Source organism: Mustelus asterias, chromosome 6, assembly GCF_964213995.1.
Source record: "Mustelus asterias chromosome 6, sMusAst1.hap1.1, whole genome shotgun sequence".
Taxonomy (NCBI): Eukaryota; Metazoa; Chordata; class Chondrichthyes; order Carcharhiniformes; family Triakidae; genus Mustelus; species Mustelus asterias.
In genome coordinates this window covers 95,893,468-95,909,083 of record NC_135806.1, presented here as the reverse complement: position 1 = coordinate 95,909,083, position 15,616 = coordinate 95,893,468, and the positions used below count along the sequence as shown (strand labels likewise).

Here is a 15,616-nt window from a genome sequence, read left to right as displayed (position 1 = left end):
ACCGTGAATACCGAGGTAAAATATTCATTCAGCACCTCTGCTATTTCTTCTGGTTCTGTACAGACTTTCTCACCTTCACCTTTTATAGGTCCTATTCCTTCATATCTCATCCTTTTACTCTTCACATATTTATAGGACGCCTTAGGGTTCTCCTTAATCTTACCTGCCAAGGCCTTCTCGTGACCCCTTCTGGTTCTCCTAATTTCTTAAGTCCCTTCCTACAAGGGATCCCTATCATCACCTAGCTCTCTGAATCTTTTGTACGCTTTCCTTTTCTTTCTCACTAGGTTCAGCGCAGCTTTCGTGCACCACGGTTCCCGTATCCTACCAACACTTCCCTGTCTCATCGGAACGTTGTCAGGCAGAACTCCAGACAAACATTCTTTGAAAATCTGCCACCTTACTTCAGTACTTTTCCTCGAATGCCTCCTTCCAATTTACGCCTCTAATCTCCTGCCTGATGGCTTCATATTTCCCCTTACTCCAGATAAACGCTTATCTTATTGAATGCAGAGAAGACTCAGGCCAAATAGCCTCTTCCTACTTCTATTTTTTAATCTTTTTAAAGGGAAAGTTTAAAAAAAGTTTAACACTTAATAAAGCTATAACAATTAAAACCAGGAGGAATGAAACTCCTCAGTTATAATTGTTAATTTTCAGTGCCATAGAGGTTGATTGGCTGTAATTGATACTTGTCATTAAACATGTACTTAGACTTGAAGTAGCAAATGTTACCTTTCTGTGCCAAGTTTCATTTGGCTTTATCATGGAAATAGAGCATCACACCTTTCAATGCATTTCAGTGATGAAGCAGACTACTCAAGCCAGTGGCTCCACTGCGCAAATTTGGATATTCAAGCTTAACCACGCATTTGTCCCTCCTGATACTGCTGAATTAAATACACGTAAGTACCAAAAGGACCATTTGGCATCATCATTATTTTGAAAGAAAAATATGGCCCAATATATCAGAGTGAGGCCATCTTAGAATGTTTAGATCTGACTGGCCAAAAATGTATTTTTTTTTCAATCAAACTCTTGGTTCAGTGGTAACACATTCTTCGTGTAAAAGGTTTACCCCAGAGTGTACATATAGGCAGTTTTGAAGTATTAAACCCCTTTTCATAAAATATCTAAAGTTCCGAATTCATAATTTTTAACAACGACATCCTAACATCCTAACGACATTTTAACAACAACAACTAACATGGTACAAAAAACAAGAATTTATAAATCCCGTAGAATTTATTAAGCAAGACTTTACATATGCTTAACAAAATACAGTGGAGACAACATGGAATGCTCTTATATCGCAAGGTCCCAGGATTCCTCAAATGCTGCCAGCATAGGCGATGCCTTTCCTCTTCTGTCTCTGAAGTGATGCTATGTTGAACTGTGTCTGAGAAGAATTATATCACAGAAGTCATTGTTGAACTATGCACACACAGAATTTGAACGGCACGGTGGCACAGTCGTTAGCACTGCTGCCTCACAGTGTCAGGGATCCAGGTTTGATTCCTGGCTTAGGTCACTGTCTATGTGGAGGTTGCACATTCTCCCTGTGTCTGCATGGGTTTCCTCCGGGTGCTCCGGTTTCCTCCCACAGTCCAAAGATGTGCAGGTTAGGTTGATTGGCCATGCTAAATTGACCCTAGTGTCAGGGGGATTAGCAGGGTAAATTTGTGAGAGAGAGAGTGTGTGTGTGTGTGTGTGTGTGTGTGTGTGAGAGATGGATGGGTGGTGGTCGGTGCAGACTCGATGGGCTGAATGGCCTTCTATGATTTGATTTTCCAACTTTGATCCTTACTCCTGACTGTTCCTCATGCCTTATTTGCTAATAATCCAAATTACTGACTTTCATTGGTTTAGAGTAAGGGTCATCTGGTGTCGCCCTACCTCCGTAACTAGAGCCTTGTAGACTAAAGACAAATATCTATCCCTTATTCCCTGGATCTCCAGAGGCACATTCCATTATGAAGAAAAGACACATCTTTGTAGACACAGATCAGTTGTATAAACAATACCTGGGATTTTAATGCCTGGAAACATCGTAGGCACCATGAAAAATTTGATGAGATAGTGAAAAGTCCATTGACTTTGGGATTTTCCAGTCCCCCACCCAATGTTACATCCTCTTATCAATAAAATAACCTATCATAAACATTCACATCAACATACCCATTCCCATGGACACTAAAGCCATTAAGAACAAATGTTAATAACACTTACTACCATAATGTCAGAAAAATAATGTTTCCCTCTAATGCAGATGTTTTGCCCTACAGATACGGTTAATCAGTTAACCTAAAAATACATGGCTCTTTATTGAAGATAAGTGTCATCCTAAGTTCAAGCGACTGATCTCAGACCTTTTTGGTTCTTGGGTTTGATTTGATTTATTGTTGTCACATGTATTAGCATACAGTGAAAAGTATTGTTTCTTGCGCGCAATACAGACAAAGCATACCATTCATAGAGAAGGAAAGGAGAGAGTGCAGAATGTAGTGTTACAGTCTTAGCTAGGGTGCAGAGAAAGATCAGCTTAATGCAAGGTAGGTCCATTCAAAAGCCTGATGGCAGCAGGGAAGAAGCTGTTTGAGTCGGTTGGTACTTGACCTCAGACTTTTGTTGTTTTGGTTATTGCTTCAAAGCTGACAAAGAAGATCTCAATTGCACAATGTAATTGAAGCCAATACAATTTCTTGAATCCAGACTTTTTGGTAACTTTAAAGTAATAAAATCCATCAACACCAGTTCCTCCTAAACAGTTGTCTTAACTGTAAAGTTTTGGGATAAAACAATTTCTGTATCAAGAACCAGTTTCAAAGTCACATTATCAATAGAACATAGAACAGTACAGCACAGAACAGGCCCTTCGGCCCACGATGTTGTGCCGAGCTTTATCTGAAACCAAGATCAAGCTATCCCACTCCCTATCATCCTGGTGTGCTCCATGTGCCTATCCAATAACCGCTTAAATGTTCCTAAAGTGTCTGACTCCACTATCACTGCAGGCAGTCCATTCCACACCCCAACCACTCTCTGCGTAAAGAACCTACCTCTGATATCCTTCCTGTATCTCCCACCACGAACCCTATAGTTACGCCCCCTTGTAATAGCTCCATCCACCCGAGGAAATAGTCTTTGAACGTTCACTCTATCTATCCCCTTCATCATTTTATAAACCTCTATTAAGTCTCCCCTCAGCCTCCTCCGCTCCAGAGAGAACAGCCCTAGCTCCCGCAACCTTTCCTCATAAGACTTACCCTCCAAACCAGACAGCATCCTGGTAAATCTCCTCTGCACTCTTTCCAGCGCTTCCACATCCTTCCTATAGTGAGGTGACCAGAACTGCACACAATACTCCAAATGTGGTCTCACCAAGGTCCTGTACAGTTGCAGCATAACCCCACGGCTCTTAAACTCCAACCCCCTGTTAATAAAAGCGAACACACTATAGGCCTTCTTCACAGCTCTATCCACTTGAGTGGCAACCTTTAGAGATCTGTGGATATGACCATTGATATACAATAGAGGGTAGATGATGGTCTTTGACACAACCTGTGGATAATTAATCTTGTCAGCTTTCCTTTGTTACATTACACACCTGGAGATGTAGAGTCTAGGTGTACATTTCTGTGTTTCGGAGTAAGCTTTGAACAAAGGCAGCCTGAATATCACCCAAATGCATGATCTAGGTATGTCCATTCAGGTATCCCTCCCCCCACTCCTCCTCGTCTTCTGTAATGAGGTCTGTAGTCAAGTGGCCCTAGTATTTATTAGTCACAAGTAAGGCTTACATTAACATTGCAATGAAGTTACTGTGAAATTCCCCTAGTCTCCACAGTCCGGCGCCTGTTCGGGTCAATGTACCTAACCAGCACGTCTTGCAGAATGTGGGAGGAAACCGGAGCACCCGGAGGAAACCCACGCAGACACGGGGAGAACATGCAAACTCCACACAGTGACCCAAGCCAGTAATCAAACCCGGGACCCTGGCGCTGTGAAGCATTTGCTACCAAATAATGGCATTTGCTACCAAATAAACCTGTTGGACTTTAACCTGGTGTTGTTAAAACTCTTGCTGTGAAGCAGCAGTGCTCGCCACTGCTACTGTGCCATCCTGTAGAACACAGACTGATCATCAGTGACCAGATTATTACTGAGTAAATGTTGCTTCATATGATAGCACTGTAAATGACACCTTCCATCATCTTCCACTCCTTCATAGACTGTGACACTGTCGTCACATGTAGGCCTTTCTGAGGGACTAGCTGGTTTCACGTACGGCAGTCAGAACGTGCCATCCCACAAATTACCACTTCTACCAGGGCAGCACGGTGGAAGTGATTAACACTGCTGCCTCACAGCGCCAGGGACCTAGGTTCAATTCCGGCCTCAGGTCACTGTCTGTGTGGAGTTTGCACATTCTTCCCATGTCTGCATGAGTTTCCTCCCACAGTCCAAAGATGTGCAGGTTAGGTTGATTGGTCCTGATAAATTGCCCCTTAGTGTCAGGGGTATTAGGAGGGTAAATATATGGGATTACAGGGATAGGACCTGGGTGGGATTGTTGTTGATGCAGGATGGATGGGTCAAATGGCCTCTCCGCACTGTAGATTTTATTACCATGGAAGGATTTGAATTCTGGACTGTTAATCCAGCACCATAACCATGAGGCTGCTATTGTATTGTCTTGCCTGTTAATAACAAGGAACGGCTTTGAGGTCTCCAAATTTTTTTCGGAATTTTACCAGCCTATTGTGATATTGCCAATCTAATTGTCTCTCTTTAAATTTGATGTGCGAACAATTTTCTAATATCACCATGACAGCTCTCCCTCTACTTAGCCGGTACTGTAAATAATTATGCAAATGACTTTACACCAGAGAATTGAGCACTATTTTCACTTGACCTTTTAGATATGAATTGTAACTATTCTTGGAATTGATTTGGATCTCGAGACCAAAATCTGCCCCCTTTGCTCTGGAAATATGGAAAATAAAATCAGAATTTTAAAACAATAATTAACATAAACTGTACCTCTGCCATTAAATTGTAAAGTTAGATAAGATAGAAAAAGAAATACCTAAAGTGTAAGATTTTACAATGCTTTGGAAAATAAATGCTGGGAGGAATATTCACTTTCAATGCCTGGGCATTAAGGTGGTGGTGTAGATCTGCCATCTGTTATAAAACTGTATAACAGGCAAGCAATGGCCTCTACTGTACTACTGCCCAGGGATTGAAGGTGAAAATTATCCAATTATGTCTATAAGAAACAAATTATTTTAAGTGACAATACTGCTCAATCTAAAATTTGATTTCTCACCAGATATTTCTGCACAGGCTAGTTTCAAACTAAACACTTCCAAAATACCTCAAACAGACATAAAATACCATAATAATACATTGGCCAGGACATCAACTGTAAGCAAAATATACAGCTGCATCCCAAATCCCATTCGGCAAAGAACCTCTTGAAAGAAAAAGAAAAATACTCAGCAGATCAGGCAGATTAGTGGAGAGAAATACTGACCATCTTTTGCTGGGAAAACCGTATCTTCATAAACTGTATTTTTAGCATAATATTTGGAAGAACATTGCATTATTTGGACACTTTATTTCATTTAATAAAAAGCTCATGGCCGGAATTTTGCCGCGCCGCCCACCATGGGAATCGGAGCGGGTGAGGGGCGGAACATTGAAAGGTCCAATGACCTTGGGCAGGATTTTACGGTTTTGGGACGAGCAAGGCCGTAAAGTCCCACCCAACAAGTTCACTTTTGGACTGGGAGCAAGAATGCCTTTTCCAAGAAATCAGCTGACCAGCATGGTACTTGAGAGCGGAAGAGCTGTATTCTTATTTGCGCTGCAATTCGTTTAAGGGGGAAAAAACTGATTTAAATGCCAAGGCTAGTGATTTATTAGAAACATAATGATAGAGATGAGCTTTTAAGTTTTGAACTGGCTTTTGAATTCAGACTGAACTGCCCAGCTTGCATTCTCCTTGCCTTGCCTGAGATAGAGTGGTTAACAGTATCCAGCTAGGAAACCTCCTCTCAATGGAACCTTTCTGTCTTTAGGAACCTTTCTGTCTTTAGGAAACCTGAGAGACTGAAACATTGGATTGATCTGGCTATATTCTCTTCCATGCTGAACCTACATTGCTGAGAATCTTCTGGCCTCTCCTGGGACTAGCAATCTGTCTGAGGGAACTCTGATCAATGACTGTGAACTATAGTTATATTTCCAGATTACAATTGTGTGTTAATCAGTTCATGCAACTTGTTTTTAAAAAAGGTATGTTTTATAATAAATTAATCATTGAGTTTATTGAAGGAAGCCTGGTTACAGTCTCTTTTATTCTGGATCTAAGGTAACAAAGCTGAATACTTGACCATATTGGTGAGTGAGTTAAACTTTTAAACTATTGATGTGACCTGAGGAGTAGTGAGGCTAGATAATCTGGTCACATCACCTGTCCTGGTCATAAGAATTTCAGGTTGATCAGAACTGTCATACCTCAAAGGAGGAACTGTTAGCCTCTGCTAAATAGTCATCGATTTGCCAGACAATGACACCACCCTTGTCATCAGGTTTGATTATGAAGTCTTCAGACCCAATCCAAAGTAAAAAGAGAATGGAAGTTGTTCCAAAGTTGCTCAACGTTCCAAAGTCGACTGACTGCAAGTTTTCCTCAAAGTCCACTTGAAATATAATACAAGAGTCATTGGTTGTTTCCGAGACTAGTGTTCAGAAACCAAGCTATTTCCACCATTTATCCTCTCCACTTGAAACATGACTTTTAACCATCAGGTAAAATTCCTCTTTTTTTGTATGTGATTTAGGGTATTTAGATGAAATAATTACTGTACTTTTATATTTCATATTGTATGCTAATAAGCTTTGCCTTTCTACTTGACAAATCTGATTTTATTATAAACCAATAATTCTGTTGTTTATTGAAGAAACTTGGGGATTGAATGGTCATTCTGAGATTAATAGGTAAAGCACACGGTTGACTTATAGCTAGCTGAAAAAAATCATTGAAATGTATGTTGTGACCCATGAAGTAGTGGAATTGGAGACAGGCAGCTTTCTTCCTATCTCGGTTATAACATAATTAGGGGCCCATAAGATTTAACCTGAGACAAAAACGCATAATTGGGAAAGGGTAAAAGGGAACAACCAGGTTTCTTCTGCATTAGATTAAAGTTTATACTAGCAGAATGGCTATTGTTAATGCACATCCATGCTGACTCCAGTAAGAAAGATGCCATTTTGTGCTTTAATGAGTGTCAACTGGCAAAAATCAGGACTTCGGCCCATCACCAGGAGGAAGTCCCTTCCTTAGAGAGCTGCTGCATAATCTGATTGACTGGCATCTCTCCAGTCATTCCAGGAAAATCTGTAGCAGTCAGAAGAGGCACTGCAGCTAGCTGCCTAGAACTAGGTAGAAGAAAGGTAAGTGATAGTGGTCAAGAGGGGGTGGTAGGCATGTGAAGGTCTGGTGGGTTACAAGGGGGAAGATCGGGGTCTCGGGTTAGGCTGTGGGGAGGGTGGAGGTGTGTGGGGGAGGGAAGTCTGGAAGTCACCAGGCCCTCAGGGGAGGGTGTCTGAGTCAGAAAGGAACTAACATAAAAACATAGAAGATAGGAGCAGGAAGTGGCCCTTTGAGCATGCTCCGCCATTCGTTACGATCTTGGCTGATCCTCCTTTTTCCCCATAACCTTTGATTCCACTCGCCCCTAATAATGGAGCTCCCTCTCCCCCGCCCGGCCCAAGATTGAACTTTGTTCAATTTCTGTTTTCCCCCTTGATCAATCGTCTGCCCACCAGCCTAGATGCTATTGGTCCTGCTGAGTTTTTCCATTTTTTCTGTTCTCGTTTCAGATTCCAGCATCCACAGTATTGCTTAAATGTCAGAATGGCTATTATTGATGCAAATAAGGCTTTGAAGTAGCCCGTTAAATGATCTCCAGTGAGAGAATCTAACCATCTCTCAACCTTCAGTGGCATTACCATTGTTGAATCCCCTGCCGTCAACATCATGGGGGTTACGATTGACCAAAAACGGAACTGGATTAGCCAAAGAAATATTGTGGCTACAAGAGCTGGTTAGAAGCTAGGAATGCTAGAAATGTCGGCCTTTGTCACACCAGGCAGTCTTTTTCAATGCAAAGTGATACCATTCGGACTAAAAGTTCACCAGCAACTTTTCAGACACCAACAAACAAAGCGGTAATCAATGTTCCTAATTGTAGATTATTTGGAAGTACTGATGTATAGTGATACTTGGAAAGACCATTTTAAACAATTAGAAGCTCTGTTTAAAAAAAAACTACAATCAGCTGATTTGATAATAAACCTTGCTAAAATTGAGTTTGCAAAAGTGTGGGTAACATACCTTGGGCATATAGGGCAAAGACAAGTACTGCCAAGAACAGTAGAAGTGCAGACATCGGTAAAGTTCCCTGCCCCTAAAAGTAAGCAAGAGATCATGAGGTTTTTGTGGGGATGTGTCCTACCACAAATCTGTACCAAATTTCAACACTTTTTTGCTGCAAACGAAAGCCAAGGTGGTGTGGTCAAGGGAGTGCCCAAGCACCTTTTTAAAGGCTGAAAGCAATTTTGATCAATGAACCAGTATTGGCAGGTTCAAATTTCACTTAACCCTTCAAAGTAGTAATTGGTGATAGTGACCAGGGTGGGGGATGTGGTCCTCTTACACGAAGGCGAATTACACATAGAAAGACCAGTGGGTTACTTTTTCATGAAGCTAAATCGACAACAATAAAGGTACTCTACATTGGAAAAGGAAACCTGGGCTTGCTATTAGTTTTTAAACATTTTGATGTGTATGTCCACCATGGATTCAGAGAAACACTGTTAGGTCATAAGAAATAGGAACAGGAGGAGACTGCTTGGCCCTCCAGCCTGCTCCGTCATTCAATAGGATCAGTGGTATATACTAACACTATTACCTCGCCTTTGTGGAAAAAAATTAAAAAGTAAAATGTCAGACTATTTCGATGGAGTTTATTTTACAGCTTCATCATTTAAAGATTGTTCTTCCCCACAATGTGGACAATGTAATTGCCGATGCTTCATCTAGAATTTAACTTTGCTTATGATTGTTTAATGGCAAAAATGATATGGAGAATAACTATTAGGTTTGCATAAAAAGTGAATGAATGTTGGATATGTTTTAATATTTTTGCTTTTTTACATTTTATAATGAAACTCGTATGTTAATTCTTCTAAGGCGGTATCATCAAACTTTAATCATGAAAAATGGTTCATCTTCAAAGACTAAGAACATTTTCGAAGTATTTGTGTTTTTTAAAAGGCATTTGCCATAATGTTGTGCCTGCATTCACCACAAACAGCAAAGTCTCGCAAGCTTTGGGAAACAACACTCTTGCTAGTGAAAGCTCGTTTTCCGATTCTTGCCACCCCCTGCCTGTGACATAGAGAGGTGGGAATCTCATTTTAATAAATTATAATTAAAGGGCTTCCCTGCCATATAGACCCCCCCACCTCCCCCCCCCCCCCCCCCACATTTGGAACACCCCCTCACCAGTGTAACTTCATGTAGGCAAGGTAAACAACTGCTTTTGCGAAGTATGCCACGGGGTACACAGTTAAGTATAGCTCTTGGAGGTGTGGGGGGGGGGGGGTGGAGGAACATGCCTGGGCAGTATCCTGTCCACTGGCACTGCCTCCTGGCACTGTCAGGAGGAAGTGCCAGAGGCCCTCTGTTGAGCTACATGATGGGGGAGGTTCCCCTTATGTGCAGGGGGGGTGGGCGGGGAGTTGCCACTGCATGTTAGATGGGCTTTCCCTTGTCCATGGTGGGTGGGATGTATTTTCTTTATCGCAGGTTTAAAAAAGGTACCCCAGTGTTGTTGGCCCCATCCCACCAGTGTCGGTCGTGTCAGGAGATTTCTTCTGTACAGAGTGCTGTAAAATGTGGTGAGGAAAGGCAGCCATGCAGCCTATAGACCATAAGACATGGGAGAAGAATTAGGTCACTCGGCCCATTGAGTGATCTGTCATTCAATCATGGCTGATATTTTTCTCATCCCCATTAGAACAAAGAAAATTATAGCCCAGGAACAGGCCCTTCGGCCCTCCAAACCTGCACCGACATGCTGCCCGACTTAACTAAAAACCCCTGCCCTTCCGGGGACCATATCCCTTTATTCCCATCCTATTCATGTACTTGTCAAGACGTCCCTTAAAAGTCACTACCGTATCCGCTTCCACTACCTCTCCCGGCAACAAGTTCCAGGCACCCAGTACTCAGTGTAAAATATCTGCCTCGTACATCTCCTTTAAACCTTATCCCTCGCACCTTAAACCTATGCCCCCTAGTAATTGACTCTTCCACCTTGGGAAAAAGCTTCTGACTATCCACTCTGTCCATGCCTCTCATAATCTTGTAGACTTCTATCAAGTCGCCCCTCAACCTCCGTCGCTCCAGTGAGAACAAACCAAGTTTCTCCCACCTTTCCTCATAGCTAATGCCTTCCATACCAGGCAACATACTGGTAAATCTTTTCTGCACCCTCTCCAAAGCCTCCACATCCTTCTGGTAGTGTGGTGACCAGAATTGAACACTATATTCTAAGTGCAGCCTAACTAAGGTTCTATAAAGCTGCAACATGACTTGCCAATTTTTAAACTCCATGCCCCGGCCAATGAAGGCAAGCAAGCAGTACGCCGCCTTGACTATCTTTTCCACCTGCATTGTCACTTTCAGTGACCTGTGTACCTGTACACCCAGATCCCTTTGCCCATCAATACTCTTAAGGATTCTGCCATTTATTGTATATTTCCTATCGGTATTAGACCTTCCAAAATGCATTACCTCACATTTGTCCAGATTAAACTCCACCTGCCATCTCTACGCCCAAGTCTCCAACTGATCTATATCCTGCTGTGTCTTCTGATGGTCCTCATTGCTATCCGCAAATCCACCAACCTTTGTATTGTCTGCAAACTTACTAATCAATCCAGTTACATTTTCCTCATATATATTACAAACAGCAAAGGTCCCAGCACTGATCCCTGAGGAACGCCACTTGTCACAGCCCTCCATTCAGAAAGGCACCCCTCCACTGCTACCCTCTGTCTTCTTTGACCGAGCCAGTTTTGTACCCACCTTGCCAGCACACCTCTGATCCCATGCGACTTCACCTTCTGCACCAGTCTGCCATGAGGAACCTTGTCAAAGGCCTTACTGAAGTCCATATAGACAACATCCACTTGCCTTTTCCCCATAACCCTTGATCCCCTTATTAATCAAGAACCTATCTATCCCTGTCTAAAGACACTCTGACCTGGCCTCCACAGCCTTCTGCGGCAAAGATTTCCACAGATTCACCACTCTCTAGTTGAAGAAATTCTTCCTCATCTCTGTTTTAAAGGATTGACCCTTCAGCCTGAGGTTGTGCCCTCTGGTTCTAGTTTTTCCTACTAGTGGAAACATCCTCTCCATGTCCACTCTATCCAGGCCTCGCAGTATCCTGCAAGTTTCAATGAGATTCCCCCTGTCATCCTTCCAAACTCAACGAGTACAGACCCAGAGTCCTCAACCGTTCCTCGTACGACAAGTTCTTCATTCCAGGGATCATTCGTGTGAACCTCCTCTGGACCCTTTCCAAGGCCAGCACATCCTTCCTTAGATATCAAGCCCAAAACTGCTCACAACACTCCAGATGGGGTCTGACCAGAGCCTTATACAGCCTTAGAAGTACATCCCTGCTCTTGTATTCTAGCCCTCACAACATGAATGCTAGTGTTCTCACCTCAGCCAACACTCCATGCAAATAATGGAAAATTCTGTCCACTGTCCTTTTAAAGTGTTCATGTAAGGACTCTTGTGCTACTGTTCCTAGTAAGCTGTTTTTACTTTGGAAGGAAAAACAAGGCAGATCAACTGTTTGACAACAGCCCATGAAGGTTTAGATACACTCCAAATCAAAAAAGTGGATGGAAGTTGCTCCAAGGTCACACTACATTCTGAAATCAATTGACTGCAGGTTTTCCTCAAATTTCACCTTGAAAAGTAGTGCAAGAGTATTGTGCATATGTCTGGCAAAAGTTGTCATGCACCCATCTTGCTGATTCTCAGTTTAAGGCACAAAATGCACAATCGTAACTAGAGCCTTCTACTCAACATTTCTCTCCTGGCTTCCTGTCCTTGCAAACATCATTCTCCCACGTATCTGCTGACTGGTGAAAACCCACAAACTGGTTGAAACCATCCATGCTGCACCTCACTTCCTACGCTGACCTGTTTGACACATCTACTGCCTGCTTTCCATCTTGGCATCCAATATGAAACTACCTTCCTGAGCAACTACCAGCAGACATCCATTTTATTAAGGAATAGGAAACACAGGAGGTCACTAACAAATTAGTGACAAACCTCATCTGTCGAATGGCAGGCTTTGAACCACCACAGTGAGAATAATTGTTGCTAAACAGGTTCAAGACAGGCCAGAGCTCCTATGCAGCCAACCTCCACCACTGGAGCCTCCGTACAAATTTCTTATGAAGTTCTGGTAAGATACAAACAATGCTACACGTTTGTGTGGAGTGTCACCTCCACAGATTAAGTGATGGACTAATCATGTCATGGTTTTGGGCATTTGCATTTGCTAAATAATAAAGTACTCTGCACCTTGGTATTCCTCCGTGATATTATCCTCATGGTCCGCTGACACTTGTCAATTTAGTTTAATCCCTCCCCAATAGCATGAGCAAAATAACTCAGTCCAGGCTGTTTATACAACCCATTAAGCCTGTACTAGTCCAATCCCCCCTTGATCTGCTCCCAATGACCCAGGAATCTAAAGCCCTCCCTCTGTCACCATCTTTTCAGTAAGAAGTCTCACAGCACCAGGTTAAAGTCCAACAGGTTTATTTGGCAGCACTAGCTTTCGGAGCCTCAAGCTCCTTCAGGTGAGTGAGGACTTGTGTTCACAAACGGGGCATATAAAGACACAAACTCAATTTACAAGATAGTGGTTGGAATGCTAATCTTTACAGGTAATCAAGTCTTAAAGGTACAGACAATGTGAGTGGAGAGAGGGTTAAGCACAGGTTAAAGAGATGTGTATTGTCTCCAGCCAGGACAGTTATTGAGATTTTGCAAGCCCAGGCAAGTCGTGGGGGTTACAGATAGTGTGACATGAACCCAAGATCCCAGTTCAGGCCGTTCTCATGTGTGCGAAACTTTGCTATCCATCTCTGCTCAGCGATTCTGCATTGTCGTGTGTTGTGAAGGCCGCCTTGGAGAACGCTTACCCGAAGATCAGAGGCTGAATGCCCGTGACTGCTGAAGTGTTCCCCGACTGGAAGGGAACACTCCTGCCTGGTGATTGTTGGGCGGTGTTCATTCATTCATTGTCATAGCGTCTGCATGGTCTCCCCAATGTACCATGCCTCAGGACATCCTTTCCTGCAGCGTATCAGGTAGACAGCATTGGTCGAGTCGCAAGAGTATGTACCGTGTACCTGGTGGATGGTATTCTTACGTGAGATGATGGCATCCGTGTCGATGATCCGGCACATCTTGTAGAGGTTGCTGTGGCAGGGTTGTGTGATGTCGTGGTCACTGTTCTCCTGAAGGCTGGGTAGTTTGCTGCGGACAATGGTTGGTCTGTTTGAGGTTGTGTGGTTGTTTGAAGGCAAGAAGTGGGGGTGTGGGGATGGCCTTGGCGAGATGTTCGTCTTCATCGATGACATGTTGAAGGCTCTGGAGAAGATGTCATAGCTTCTCCGCTCCGGGGAAATACTGGACAACAAAGGGTACTCCGTCCGCCATGTCTCATGTTTGTCTTCTGAGGAGGTCGGTGCGGTTTTTCGCTGTGGCACATGGGAACTGTCGATCGATGAGTCAAACGCCATATCCTGTTCTTATGAGAGCATCTTTCAGCGTCTGGAGATATCTGTTGCGATCCTTTGTATACGGAGGGCTTGTCCGTAGGGGATGGCTTCTTTAACGTGTTTAGGGTGGAAGCTGGAGAAGTGAAGCATCGTGAGGTTATCCATGGGCTTGCGGTAAAGTGAAGTGCTGAGGTGACCGTCCTTACACAAGTGAACACAAGTCCTCACTCACCTGAAGAAGGAGCTCGAGGCTCCGAAAGCTAGTGCTGCCAAATAAACCTGTTGGACTTTCACCTGGTGTTGTGAGACTTCTTACTGTGCTTACCCCAGTCCAACGCCGGCATCGCCACATCATGGCTACCATCTTTTCAGCCACTCATTTATCTGTTTCATCCTCCTATTTCTATATTCATTTACATGTGTACTGGGAATAATCTGGAGATTACTACTTGTGAGGTCCTGTTTCCTAACCATCGGAACTCTAGGTTGCATGTGGACCCCCTGGACTGCAGGTTGCCCACCACTGCTCTAGTGGTTGGAGCAGACTTGCCAGTGGTATTAGATAATAAACCTTGTTGGTACTAATAAACCTTATTAGTGCTGATAAACCTTACTGCTGCTAATAAATCTTGCTACTATTTATAAATTAATAAAATCACTTATGCCTATAGCAACCCAATTTAAAATCTTAATTTACCAGTTCCTAATATCTAGCAGATTGAAATAAGAGGAGAAAGCATGATTTGGCTACACTAAGCTCTAATTAGACCACAGCTGGAGTACTATGAGCAATGTTGGGCAAGACACATTAGGAAGGATATATTTACCATGGTGGGAGTGCAGTGCAGCTTTACCAGAATGTGACCTGAGTCTAAGGGTTAAATTATGAGGTGAAATTACACAAATTAGGGTTGTATTCCCTAAAATTTAGAGGATGAAGAGATAGAAGTTTTAAAGATATTAAGGGTACAAAAAGGGCAGACAAACTATTTCTACGGGTTGGGGAGTCTAGGATCAGGGAGCATTATCCAAAAATTTGAGCCAGACCTTTCTGGAGTGAAATTAGGAAATACCTTTCTACTGAAAGGTTTTGGAACTCTTTCAGAATGATATAATGGCTACAGCATGGAAGAGGCATTCAGCTCATTTTGTCAGTGCCTGCTCTCTGCAAGATCAACTCAGCTAGTCCCACAGACCTGCTCTTTCCTTGTAACCCTGCATTTTCATTCCTTTTCAGGTGCTTATCCATTTCCTCTTGAAAACCACAACTGAATCTGCCTTCGCCATATTCTCTGGAAGTGCACTTTCTAAGTGTGAAAAAGTTGGAGCAGTGACATGACATGTTGTCACAATTCCCAATGAAATGGGCATGTGGCTCCGTGATCGTATAGTGGTTAGTAGCCTGCATTTTGGCCGCAGCAATCTCGGTTCAAATCTGAGTCACAGCAGGCTATGCTTCTAAAGATTTTCTGCAGACTCAATCAGCTGAAAGGCCTCTTCTGCACTGCATAATTCTACAATTCTGAGGGCTTTTTCAGAATTGGAGAGTCATTAATTACATGATGTTACATTATTATAGTCTGGTCCTTGAGCACAATGGTGTTCTTTATGGGAACCAGAGACCACTTACGCTCATTATTTGGGAATTTTGTAGGTGTTCAGCAGTAGTTATGATGGGAGAACCCTTGTGGAAATTCTACCCAATTGTGTAGAA

General features: G+C 42.9%; 1 long non-coding RNA gene across 1 annotated transcript in view; it reads left to right on the top strand.

Annotated features, from left to right (window-relative positions):
* LOC144495014 (uncharacterized) overlaps nt 1-6,303 on the top strand; it is a 7,845-nt gene extending 1,542 nt beyond the window's left edge. The window contains exons 2-3 of the long non-coding RNA XR_013498195.1: nt 804-905; nt 6,087-6,303. This is a non-coding gene — a long non-coding RNA (uncharacterized LOC144495014). The remainder of the gene's footprint in view (nt 1-803; nt 906-6,086) is intronic.
* Nucleotides 6,304-15,616: the final 9,313 nt, after the last annotated feature.